At 42.6% G+C, this 13,644-nt stretch overlaps 1 long non-coding RNA gene across 3 annotated transcripts in view; it reads right to left on the bottom strand.

Moving 5' to 3' along the window:
- LOC129623289 (uncharacterized) overlaps positions 1 to 13,644 on the bottom strand; it is a 38,299-nt gene that overhangs the window by 20,575 nt on the left and 4,080 nt on the right. The window contains exons 2-3 of one of the 3 annotated variants that reach the window (XR_008700460.1): positions 6,081 to 6,189; positions 1,404 to 5,844 (exon numbers count right to left, since the gene is read on the bottom strand). This is a non-coding gene — a long non-coding RNA (uncharacterized LOC129623289). Of the gene's footprint in view, positions 1 to 1,403; positions 6,190 to 13,644 lie in introns of those variants that run through there. The other 2 variants (XR_008700461.1, XR_008700462.1) reach the window with 2 other exon arrangements.

Below are 13,644 nucleotides of genomic sequence, written 5' to 3' on the forward strand. Positions count from 1 at the left end.
CCTATGCAATATTCCTCTTTACAGCATCGGACCTTGCTTCTATTATCAGTCACATCCACAGCTGGGTACTGTTTTTGCTTTGGTTCCATCCCTTCATTCTTTCTGGAGTTATTTCTCCACTGATCTCCAGTAGCATATTGGGCCCCTATTGACCTGGGGAGTTCCTCTTTCATTATCCTATCATTTTGCCTTTTTATACTGTTCATGGGGTTCTCAAGGCAAGAATACTGAAGTGGTTTGCCATTCCCTTCTCCAGTGGACCACATTCTGTCAGACCTCTCCACCATGACCCACCCGTCTTGGGTTGCCCCACGGGCATGGCTTAGTTTCATTGAGTTAGACAAGGCTGTGGTCCTAGTGTGATTAGATTGACTAGTTTCCTGTGAGTATGGTTTCAGTGTGTCTGCCCTCTGATCCCCTCTTGCAATACCTACCATCTTACTTAGGTTTCTCTTACCTTGGGCGTGGGGTATCTCTTCACGGCTACTACAGCAAAGCACAGCCGCTGCTCCTTACCTTGGACGAGGGGTATCTCCTCACCGCCGCCCTTCCTGACCTTCAACGTGGGATAGCTCTTCTAGGCCCTCCGCGCAACCACTGCTCCTTGGACGTGGGGTTGGTCCTCCTGGCCGCTGCCCCTAGCCTCGGGCGTAGGGTAGCTCCTCCTGGTCGCCGCCTTATTAAAATTAATTTTACCAGACTTCCCTGGTGGTAGGGGACACGGGTTTGATCCAGGAAGATTCCACAAGCCACAGGGCAACTAAGCCTGTGTGCCAAAACTACTGAAGCCTTAGCACCGACAACCAGTGCTTCCCAACAAGAGAAGCCATTGCAATGAGAAGCCTGTGCTTGTGACAATTAGAAAAAGCCTACAAGCAGCAACCAAGACCCAGCAGAGCCAAACATAAATAAATACTTAAAAAAAATTAATCTCACCTATACCTTTTACTTAAGATGTATGACAAAAAGTTTATTTATATTTTTAGCTTGCGTTATATTGCTATAGCATAGTGCTGACCTAAGGATTAAAAAGAATTTGAAGTGTATAAAATCTGAATTACTCAAAAATTTTAACAAATGTAAAATATAAAAAATTTAAATTATTTTTCAAGTTTTCACAAATATTTCTTCTAAGACACTAAAAAATATTAAAGGTAAGGGCCTTCCTTGGCAGCCTAGTGGTTAGAACTCTGAGCTTCCACTGCAGGGGGTGAGGGTTCAGTCCTTGGTCGGGGAACTAAGATCTCACATCCCACGTGATGTGGCCAAAAAAATAATTTTAAAGTTTTTTAAAAATTAAAAAGAAAAATATAAATCATAATTAATGAATATCAAACATTTAAATAAAGTAAATCTAAACTTTAATTTTTAACAAATAGTTTAAACAGAATGACATATTAATTTCTATAAAACTAGAACTATTTATAATTCTAGGATTATATATATATTGACTTGACAAAGAATTATGCACATCACAGATACATTTATGAAAACTTAACAGTACTATGAGTCTTTTAATATTGAAAAAGTTCACTTCCTAAACTGTCACGTGCAATGCTGTGAATATTTGGTAAGCTATGAGTACATCAAGAAGAAGAAAGAAAATTGATGATCTGCACTACTGGGAAACCATACTGTATTTTTCAGGAATCTGTTGTCTCTCTACTATGGTATATTGATGGTAGAGAAGGCCTTATCCTAATCACCAGAACTTCTGAACATGTTACTTTTTATGGCAAGAGAGAGTTTACAGGTATGATTATGGTAGGGATCATGAAATGGGGGGCATTATCTTTGTGGGCCCAGTGTAATCACAAAGGTTCATATGAGAAGAAGGCAGGAAGGTCAGAGAGAGAAAGAGAGATTGGAAGATGCTACATAACTGGCTTTAAAGATGGAGGATAGGGCCATAGCCAAGAAATATACTTGGCCTCTAGAAATTAGAAAAAGGGGAGGAACCAGGTTCTCTTTTAGAGCTTCCAGAAGGAACAGAGACCTGCTAACACCTCAGTTTTAGGACTTCTGACCTCCAGACTGTAAGATAATAAACTTGTGTGGTTTAAAGCCATTAAGTTTGTGGTAATTTGTTATAGCTGCAATAGGAAACTAATACCTCTGCCATCTGAGAAGAAGGATCCAACAATTATTTTTTAAAAAATAGTTTCAATATGTTTATTTATGTATCTGGCCACACTTTGTGGCATGAAGGATCTTAGTTCCCTGACTAGGAATTGAATCCCTGCCCTCTGCAGTGGAAGCACAAAGTCCTAACCACTGGACTGCCAGGGAGTTCTTAATTTGTTTTTTTCTCTTAATAATAAAGTGGTCTGTTCCTCATATCCTCCCTGAATGCCAAAGCAATCTTCCAACATAGAGGCATACAACCCACAACTTTCATTGCATTTGGTCCCAGTCCCCTTTTGAGAACACAGGTTAACAGATGGAGAACAGGGTTTCTAAAGGCTTGTATACAGTTAGTAATAAGAGTAGATATTTAGGGTTATGAGTGGGACTGGACTGGCACTGAATACAAGATACTCAGTGACAAAGATTCCTGTGAGTTCTTTAAATAATTTATTATTTTATGTGTTTGTGATATATGAGGCCCTGTGGCTCAGTGGTAAAGAATCTGCCTGCCAATGCAGGAGACACAGGCTCAATTGCTTGGTTAGGAAGATTCCCTGGAGAAGGAAATGGCAACTCACTCCAGTATTCTTGCCTGGGAGCCTGGAGGGCTACAGTCATTGGGTTGCAAAAGAGCCAGACATGACTTAATGACTAAAACAATAACAAAGTATAGGTTACAGAGCAGGTACTTCTTGCTTGAAAGCAGAGTAAAACAAGCAGGAAAGAGTGAATCAGTTGTGTTTGTTTGTATGCCTGCTGAGTCGCTTCAGTCATGTCCAACTCCTTGTGACCCTATGGACTATAGCCCACCAGGCTCCTCTGTCCACAGGATTCTCCAGGCCAGAATACTGGAGTGGATTGCCATGCCCTTCTGCAGGCGATCTTCCCAACCCAGGGATCAAACCTGCATCGCATGTCTCCTGCAGTGGCAGGAGGGTTCTTTACCACTAGTGCCACCTGTTTGCTTGTTTAGCACTGATCTAACTAATTTCAAGTCTAAGCAAAGGCATTGATAGAAGACCTCTTTATGATTAGAAGATCATAGAATCTTGTAAAAGTTTTCAAACCAATAGTTGGATTATACTTTTTAAAAAACTTTCAATTTATTATTATTATTATTTTTGGCTGCACTGGGTCTTCATTGTGTCACTCAGGCTTCTAGTTGGGGTGGGTAGGCTTTGTTGCCCTGAAGCATGTGGGATCTTAGTTCCCCAATCAGGGATCAAACCCTCATTCCCTGCCTTTCAAGGCAGATTCGTAACCACTGGATCACCAGGGAAGTCCCTGGATGCAAACAGTTGGACAAGACTTAGCACACACTCATTCCTATTTAATTAGGAGCAATCAAAGTATCTTCAAAGTCAAGGAAGGCCAGTAGCCATCCGAAACTAGAAGAGGCAATGAATGGATTCTCCCCTCCAGCCTCCAGATGGACTGTGGCATTGCTGACACCTTGAGTTCGACTCAGTGACACAGATATCAGACTTCTGGCCTTCAGAACTACAAGAATTCATTTCTGTTGTTAAGCTGTAAAGTCTGGTCATTTGTTATAGCAGCCATAGGAAACAAAAACATCCCCAAAAGGATGTTTAAATTAAATACAATTCAATTTTTCATCCAATTCTACTTTTCTAGAATCTGTAAAAATTATTCTAACATTTTGAGAAAAATAAGAAAATTAAAATGGCCATAACATTCTTGGAAAGAAAAAAATGTAATGAAGAAGGACTTATACCAGCAGATATTTAAGTGTGCTTTAATGAAATTGTGATTACTACATGAGAATAGAGAAGTCAATCTATAGAATAGAATAAAATCTAAAATCAATTCTATCTATGCTTATATAAGGATTTAGAATATGATTAAGATAGCATTTCAAACTGGTGGGGTAAGCGTGGCTTGTTCAATAAAGGATATCAGGCAAGTTGCTAATTAACCACTTGTATAAAGAAATAATAATAATTTATATTACTTAACTCATATCATGAATCACCATTAATTCTAGAGAGATTAAATAAATATTTATGTATAAGTAAATTCTCTACCCAGAGAGAATTTTTAATAAATTATAAATTATTGTAAATCCAAAGGATGACATACTAGGCAGTCATTAAAAACAATGAGAAAAATATTTTATGACATGGAGAGATGACTGCAAGCACTGTTAATTGAAGAAGGCAGGTTATAAAAAAGTATGTACTGCACCATTCCATTCAGAATTTTTTACTATATGCATATTTGGTTAGAGAAACAACTCAAAAGACAGATCCAAACATATCAGTAATTTTTTTCAGTGGTACAATTATGTGCTGAGTCACTTCAGTCATGTCCAGCTCTTTGCGACCCTATGGACTGTAGCCTACCAGGCTCCTCTGCCCCGGGGATTCTCCAGGCAAGAATACTGGAGTGGGTTGCCACACCCTCTTCCAGTGGATCTTCTTCCTTCCAATCCAGCAGTCAAACCCACATCTCTTAGGTCTCCTGAATTGGCAGGCAGGTTCTTTACCACTAGCGCCACTATAGGCTATCTGTATTTTCCTCTTTTTACTTATCTGGATTTTAAAAAATAATAAATGTACATTGGTTCTGAAAAAAAGTATTTAAATTTATGTGATTACTCTAATTAGGAGTAATCAAAGTATCTTCTTTTTCAAGATAAAATTCTAATATGCTTGGTTGCAAGGTATAATATATTGGTTTCACTGGGTACCTACTTATATTACTTAATCTTTCACAATACTGTTGAGACAGATAATAAAAATATAAAATAATCCCCACTTTACAGATTAGGCAATGAAGGCCTAAAGTCAAGCATCAGACTAGGATTTGGAGTCACATCTGTTTTTAAGGACCATGCCCTTATTCATAATATCAAAACACTGGAAATAACCTAAACCTCCTTAAGGGGAACCAGATAAATTACACTACATTCATACAGTATAAAACTCTGCAGCCACAAAAATAAAACTGAGAATGCTCTCTGTACACGTAGAAGGAAATGTTTCCAAGATATAGTGTTAAGTGGGGGTGGAGGATGGGGAACACAACAAGGTGCAAAAGGTTTGTATAGCATGGCACCATTTGTTAGAATGGAGTAAAGAAGAATATATATTTTAGCTTGTATATACATAAAAGGCTTCTCAGGTAGCTCAGTGGTAAAGAATCTGCCTGCCAATGCAGGAGACACAGGTTCAATTGCTGGGTTGGGAATATCTCCTGGAGTAGGAAATGGCAAGTCACTTCAGTATCCAGTATTCTTGCCTGGAAAATTCCATGGACCAAGGATCCTGGCAGGCCATGGTCTGTGGGGTTGCAAAGAGTCAGACATGATTGAGGGACTGAGCATGCACACACATGCACAGAAACATCACTAGTGGGATAAACAAAACCTAGTAACAGAGTTTTCTGTTTAGGATGGGGGAAATGGGCAGACGGGGAACAGAAACAGGAGAGAGACTTTTTGTTCAGTCAGTTCAGTCGCTCAGTCGTGCCAACTTTTTGTCATATACATTTTTATACTATTTTAGTTTTGAGCCATGTATATGAATTACCAATTCAAAAAAGTAAATACACATAAACATTTTAAAAGCAAAATAAAATAAAACAAAACTTTGTCCTTTCTGCTCTTCCACATGCCTTAGACGTCTTTGGAAGGCAGTCTGCATCTGCTTTTCAATGAGACACATGGGGTAGCAGGCCTCAGGATTCCTCCAGTGGCTGGAACAACAGCGTCAGCACAGAGATCAGGAAGACGGCCCGGCCCGCAAGCAGTGCCAGGCCAAGCACGCCCTCTTTCCTTACTCCTAACTTAGAAAACCAAAACCAACACAAACCCACTCATCAGCATTTCTGTAGCCAGCTGTTAACCAATCCTCTTCCTGCCCTTTCCTTTCTTTTCTTCCTTTTTCCAGAAAAACCTGGAAAGCTCTGCAAAGCTTTGCAAAATGACTTACTTGCTCTGGCTGCCTTGTTTTTCTTCTCTCCTTTGGCCTGTGTCATCCTCTGAGGCAAGGACCGCAGTCTGACTTCCTGCCAGCTGGCCTGCTGGGTTCATTTCAGTGTCTTCAAAAAAAAACACACACACACACACAAAAACACAACAACTGTATTTTCCTAAACCTACAAACCTCAAGTTAGGGGTCATTTTGTCCAGCTTCATCCAAAGTAGAACATCTCAGTTATAAAAATTTAGGCGAGTAAATGTATTTGGTTTTAAACATAATCCCTTGGTTTCACTTTGTCTATCCAATCAACTCGGAGTGACAACTCTCATAAAATATCTGCTCGAGCTAGGAATCCCATGGGGCAGGACTAATTGTGTGTCGAGTTTCGCAGAGCAGAGAGCCCCAGTAAATTTCCATTTAGTAATTCAGTGACTGTCAGTTGACACCTAATATGTATCCATGGCTATCTGAGGCCCTGTGCTGGGGACAAAAACAAATGTGAGACCCAGCTCCGGCCCTCAATCTCTAATCCCCCATTAGGACATCTTCAGCTCATAAATGTGTCTGGACTCATTCGTTTTGTTCTTTTAAATCCATTTGCAAGCTATCTACTATATCACTAAGTTGTGAACATTTTCATGGTTAGCCGTGTTCAGAAATATGATTTACAGGGATGGTTTTCTCTAGCTTCTCCCTTTTTAAAGACTTTTGAGAAATAGCTTGTACATTATAAAGATCATAGCAAGAGTTCAAACTCTGGGTAATGTAATCCACACAAGATTCACTAACCTTTCAGGGTGTTAATTAGTTATAACAGTGTCATAGTGTTCAGCTTTCAGTAGCTAGAATTCCTTCGCTAATATGCAGGAAATTTGAGATGTATGCCAGATGCGTTCAATGAAAGGTTCTGCTCAAATCAAATGTGAGTCAAAAAGCAAGTCATTCTCAGCAACATTGAGCTTGGCAGGGAATCAGGCGTCTAGAAACATATAATCCGCCCCAGCCCCGCAGAGTACTGGGCTGGAACACTGTCATTTAGTGAGTGCTGCTAAATGTGCTGGGAACACAGAGCAGAAGGCACCACAGAGACTGTAGGCCCACATGTATTACACATGCACAGCATCCCCAGGAATGACACCGTGAGATTCATCTGCCCTGGCTTATTCTCAGGGAAAACCCCAACCAGGCTGAGGATCATGAACACCACAGACTGAAAGTAGCAGCCAGAAGCCACTGCACCGTTGTGGCTTCCACAGATCCATACAAAACACAGCGGCAGGAAGAAGGAGTGTTGCCTTTCTCAGGTTTCCTGTCAGGACATCCTGGCTTGAAACACGGTTTTGTCACTGAAAAATCTGAGCTAGTCGACAGATGGGAGACTGCCAGATTGTGTCCTTGAGAATCTCAGAAAATTGGTCAGTTTGCAAAAGAGTTCACAAGCTGGTATGAAAATCACCTATTTCCATTAATAACTGGTAGATTTTCTTCCAGGCAAAGAGCGGGCATGAACCGATTCAAGGAATGGGGTCTGGGGAAGACTCCATGTACACATTCTGAGCAGACAAGGTCTTTTTTTTTTTTTTTTGGCAATGCTGTGTGGCTTCCAGGATCTTAGTTCCCCAGTTCAGTTCAGTTGCTCAGCCGTGTCCGACTCTTTTTGACCCCATGAACTACAGCACGGCAGCCCTCCCGGTCCATCACCAACTCCCGGAGCCTACCCAAACTCATGTCCATTGAGTTGGTGATGCCATCCAACCATCTCATCTCATCATCTGTCGTCCCCTTCTCCTCCTGCCCTCAATCTTTCCCAGCATCAGGGTCTTTTCAAATGAGTCAGCTCTTCTCATCAGGTGGCCAAAGTACTGGAGTTTCAGCTTCAACATCAGTTCTTCCAGTGAACACCTAGGACTGATCTCCTTTAGGATGGACTGACTGAATCTCCTTGCAGTCCAAGGGACTCGCAAGAGTCTTCTCCAACACCACAGTTCAAAAGCATCAATTATCTGTGCTCAGCTTTCTTTTTAGTCCAACTCTCACATCCATACATGACTACCGGAAAAACCATAGCCTTGACTAGATGGACCTTTGTTGGCAAAGTGATGTCTCTGCTTTTTAATATGCTGTCTAGGTTTGTCATAACTTTCCTTCCAAGGAGTAAGCATCTTTTAATTTCATGGCTGCAGTCACCATCTGCAGTGATATTGGAGCCCCCCAAAATGAAGTCAGCCATTCTTTCTACTGTTTCCCCATCTATTTGCCATGAACCAGGGATCAAACCTGTGCCTCCTGCAGTGGAAGTGCGGAGTCCTAACCACTGAACCATCAGGGAATTCCCAGAGCCCTGTCTTAAACAGCCTTGGACCAAATTTACAACAAGATTTAACAAACTTGGGGTATAAGCATTACCATATAAGACAGTAGGCACTGTTTCACTTGTGACTCTGAAGATCACCTGTGAATTCCCCATTGCCCCATGGGTTTGCCACCCACATTGAACAGATCAGTTCAGCAAAACAGTCTAAGGCAATATCTTGAACACTATAAGCCATCTCCCTGGGAGAACCACAAGATAAAAGTTGTTTCATCAGTAAATAATGTCCAACTCTTTCGCAACCCATGGACTGTAACCCGCCAGGCTCCTCTGTCAGGGGATTTCCCATGCAAGGATACTGGAGTGGGTTGCCATTTTCTTCTCCAGGGGATCTTCCTGACCCAGGGATAGAAGCTGCATCTCCTGCACTGGCAGGCAGATCCTTTACCACTGAGCCACCAGGGAAGCCCACAAAATAAAAAGAGGATCCATTAAAAGGAGAGGAGACTGTAAGCCAGAGCCCTGTTCCCCAGGCTTGTCATGGCAAGCTCCAGATCAGAGCACTCATCCGTTAGTTCATTTATTCATTTACTCATTCAACAAACATTTATAGAATACCTCTGAGGTTTTAAGCACTATGCTAGGGGGTCTGAGAACACAAAGGCAAATCAGACCCAGTTCCCTGCCTTTGAGAAGTTCACAGTTGAAGATGGAGAGCCAGGAAGATCAAGTACAGTAAGGCACCGTGTGGGTATTGAGTGTGACTGCCCTTCTTGTTGTGTGCCTGCCTTGTTTCAAACATGGTGGCACACAGAGAGTTAGGGAAGAGTGATGACTGAGCTGCACACCTGAAGAGTAAATAGAACCAGGTCAGGGGAAGTGGGGAAGGAAAGAATGTTCAGGCAGTGTTAGCATCATGGGCAAAGGTACAGAGGGGAGAGAGAAGCCATGGCTATGTGGATTGAGAATAGAGGGCGGGAAAAGTGGGGTGGAAGAGATGAGGATGGATGGGGAAATTAAAATCAGGTGATCAAGGCCCTCGTTGTCATGCTAAGGCAGGAGCTGGGTCTCCCTTTGTGTCCCCCAGGGGATGGAGACACTGGTACATATTAGTTGCCAATAAACATATGAAGACAATGAGGTGCCACTGATGGGTTTTAAGCAGGGGAGTAACATGACCAGGGCTGCATCGGAGACAGGCATATTCTGGGAAGACTTGAAGAGGCTTAAAGTGCGTGCAGGAAGACCAGATGACCATAATGACCTGCAGTCATTGAGGTAAGAGATGAAGACGGGCTGAACTAAGGCAGTGCCGGTGGGAGTGGAAAGAAGTGAGTGCACACAGGATCAGTACCTCAGACAGGAGAGGGGCTGCCATTTTTAGGTCAAACAGTATGCTTGATGTTTATCACGTCTCATGGGCAAAGCCAGACCACATGCAGAAATTACTGGCCAATCTGAAGATTCTTCAAGACCACAGACTGAGACTATAGAGCTGGTGGTCTCCACTGCCCATTAGTGTCCGGGCAAGATGCCCCTTCTCAGGTCCCCACAGAACTTCTCTTGTGCTTATTCCCATTGCCTCTTCTGTGGCAGAGGAAGCAAAAAAAGGAAAACACTGTTCAGAAAAGGATGACACCCAACTATCTCTAAGTGACCAATCTCTGTCCAAATGAACAGGTTGGGTTAAGATGAAGGGGCCCCAATCTCTTTACAGAATGTCAGAGGGAACAACAGAGATCAATTCAAGTCCTTTGTACACAGAAAGGAAGCCAGAACTCCAAGAGGGAGAGAGACTTGCCCAAGGACAGACCTAGAGAGGAACAAGAGAACAGGGAGGGACAGTCAAGAACACAAGTATGATCTCTACTCCTCCCCCCCTCCCGCCCCCGCAATTAGGAAGTCCTTTAAAGTTCCCCTAACCTTACCATTAACAGAGGGGAGGAGGAGACAGGTAAAGCCAGTGTGTAAGATGAGCCAATTCAGCTAAGCCACACCAGTTTCCCCAGCTTCAAAGAGAAGAGAGATGACTACTGACTCTGACTGTTGCTACAGGTCAGTGTAGACTTTTGAGGCCCTGTTGTCCATCTCTCAGCCGTGTTCTGGGAGTACTATCTGTTAACACTAGTATTCATACTACCCACCTTTGCTCTCGCCTCAACCACAAGTTTCTACTTCTACTATTCTGTAAGTCATAAAAACATTTTTACAGTGCCAATATTTTTGTCTCAGTTTCACCTCTGGCACCAAGTAGTATGATAAACTTTATAGCTCTGAGTCTTGGTCAGAAAACAGTGTTGTCTGTTGGTGGGAATGTAAGCTGGTACAGCCACTGTGGAGAACAGTACGAGGTTTCTTAAAAAACTAAAAATAGAACTACCATATGACCTAGCAATCTTACTACTGGCCATATACCCTAAGAAAACAATAATGCAAAAAGACATGTGTACCCCAGTGTTCACTGCAGCACTATTTAAAATAGCCAGCACACAGAGCAACCTAGAAGTCCATCAAAAGATGAATGGATAAAGAAGATGTGGTACACAGATGGCTGCCATGGCGCACGAGTGCGGCTGCCCGAGGGCAGGGGCAGTGGCTGAGAGGAGCCACCCTGCATCAGAGGTAGGAGCAGCAGCTACGCTTTCCTGGAGCAGCCGTGAAGAGAGACCCCACGTCCAAGGTAAGAGAAACCCAAGTAAGACTGTAGGCACTAAGAGAGGGGATCAGAGGGCAGACAGACCGAAACTACAATCACAGACAACTAGCCAATCTGATCACACGGACCACAGTGTTGTCTAACTCAATGAAACTAAGCCATGCCGTGTGGGGCCACCCAAGACGGGAGGGTCATGGTGGAGAGGTCTGACAGAATGTAGTCCTCTGGAGAAGGGAATGGCAAATGACTTCAGTATTCTTGCCTTGAGAACCCCATGAACAGTATGAAAAGGCAAAAAGATAGGACACTGAAAGATGAACTCCTCAAGTCAGTAGGTGCCCAATATGCTACTGGAGAAGAATGGAGAAATAACTCCAGAAAGAATGAAGGGACGGAGCCAAAGCAAAAACAACACCCAGTTGTGAATGGGACTGGTGTTGGAAGCAGGGTTCGATGTAAAGAGCAATATTGCATAGGAACCTGGAATGTTAGGTCCATGAATCAAGGCAAATTGGAAGTGGTCAAGCAGGAGATGACAAGAGTGAACATCGACATTCTAGGAATCAGTGAACTAAGATGAACTAGAATGGGTGAATTTAACTCAGATGACCATTATATCTACTACTGTGGGCAGGAATCCCTTAGAAGAAATGGAGTAGCCATCATAGTCAACAAGAGTCCGAAATGCAGTACTTGGATGCAATCTCAAAAACAACAGAATGATCTCTGTTCGTTTCCAAGGCAAACCATTCAATATCACGGTAATCCAAGTCTATGCCCCGACCAGTAATGCTGAAGAAGCTGAAGTTGAACAAGACCTTCTAGAACTAACACCCCAAAAAGATGTCCTTTTCATTATAGGGGACTGGAATGCAAAAGTAGGAAGTCAAGAAACACCTGGAATAACAGGCAAATTTGGCCTTGGAGTACAGAATGAAGCAGGGCAAAGGCTAATAGAGTTCTGCCAAGAGAATACACTGGTCATAGCAAACACCCTCTTCCAACAACCCAAGAGAAGACTCTACACATGGACATCACCAGATGGTCGACACTGAAATCAGATTGATTATATTCTTTGCAGCCAAAGATGGAGAAGCTCTATACAGTCAGCAAAAACAAGACCAGGAGCTGACTGTGGCTAGGATCATGAACTCCTTATTGCCAAATTCAGACTTAAATTGAAGAAAGTGGGGAAAACCACTAGATCATTCAGGTATGACCTAAACAAATCCCTTATGACTATACAGTAGAAGTGAGAAATAGATTTAAGGGACTAGATCTGATAGATAAGAGTGCCTGATGAACTATGGATGGAGGTTTGTGACACATTGTACAGGAGACAGGAATCAAGACCATCCCCAAGAAAAAGAAATGCAAAAAAGCAAAATGGCTGTCTGAGGAGGCCTTACAAATAGCTGTGAAAAGAAGGGAAGTGAAAAGCAAAGGAGAAAAGGAAAGATAATAAGCATCTGAATGCAGAGTTCCAAAGAATAGCAAGGAGAGATAAGAAAGCCTTCCTCAGCAATCAATGCAAAGAAATAGAGGAAAACAATAGAATGGGAAAGACTAGAGATCTCTTCAAGAAAATTAGAGATAACAAGGGAACATTTCATGCAAAGATGGGCACAATGGAATAGTACTCGGCCATAAAATGGAACAAAACTGAATCATTTGTAGAGACATGGAGGGACATAGAATCTATCATACAGAGTGAAGTAAATCAGAAAAACAAATATCTTCTGTTAATGCATATATATGGAATCAGAAACATGGCAAAGATGAGCCTCTCTGCAGGGCAGGAGTAGAGATACAGAGGTAGAGAGTGGACATGTGCACAGGAGGCGGGGCGATGGGGGCAGGGGAACTGGAATACTGGGGTTGACATATATACACTGTGCTCAGTTGTTCAGTCATGCCTGATTTTTCGTGACCCCACGGACTGCAGCCCGCCAGGCTCCTCTGTCCATGCAATTTGCTAGGCAAGAATCCTGGCATGGGTTGCCATTTCCTATTCCAGGGTGGGTCAAGACCAGACTTTTCAGTTGAGATAACTGCCATCAAACATACACTATCATGTGTAAAACAGACAGCTAGTGGGAACCTGCTGTATATAGCACAGGGAGCTCATCTTGTGCTCTGTGGTGACGACCCAGAGAGGTGGAAGGGGTGGGAGGTCCAGACGGGAGAGGATATATGTATACACACAGAAATACGCATACAGCAAACCGTACTTCGTTGTACAGCAGAAACCAACACAACATTATAAAGTAACTATACCTCAATTTTTATTTTTTTCCCAATTTTTAATGAAAAAGAAACAACAGTGCTGTGACACACAGGGTGAGCAGGTTGAGATCCCTCCTGAACTTCGTATCTCCAGCTTCACAGGCACATCTGTGAACAGTGAACCTCTCGAGGAAACACATGTGGTCTCTGCAGATTCCACAGCCACCTTGTCTCAAGGCCTGACTTCCTCCCCGCCCCCTCCCCCAGACCCACCCGCCCTGAGCAGGAAAAGGAGCAGAGAAAGCTGTTTCTTTAGCTCTTTCCTCTTTCTCCGCTTAGGTCTATCACATCTCACAAGGTCAACACCTATTTTCTTAGAA

Source organism: Bubalus kerabau, chromosome 11 (assembly GCF_029407905.1).
Source record: "Bubalus kerabau isolate K-KA32 ecotype Philippines breed swamp buffalo chromosome 11, PCC_UOA_SB_1v2, whole genome shotgun sequence".
NCBI lineage: Eukaryota > Metazoa > Chordata > Mammalia > Artiodactyla > Bovidae > Bubalus > Bubalus kerabau.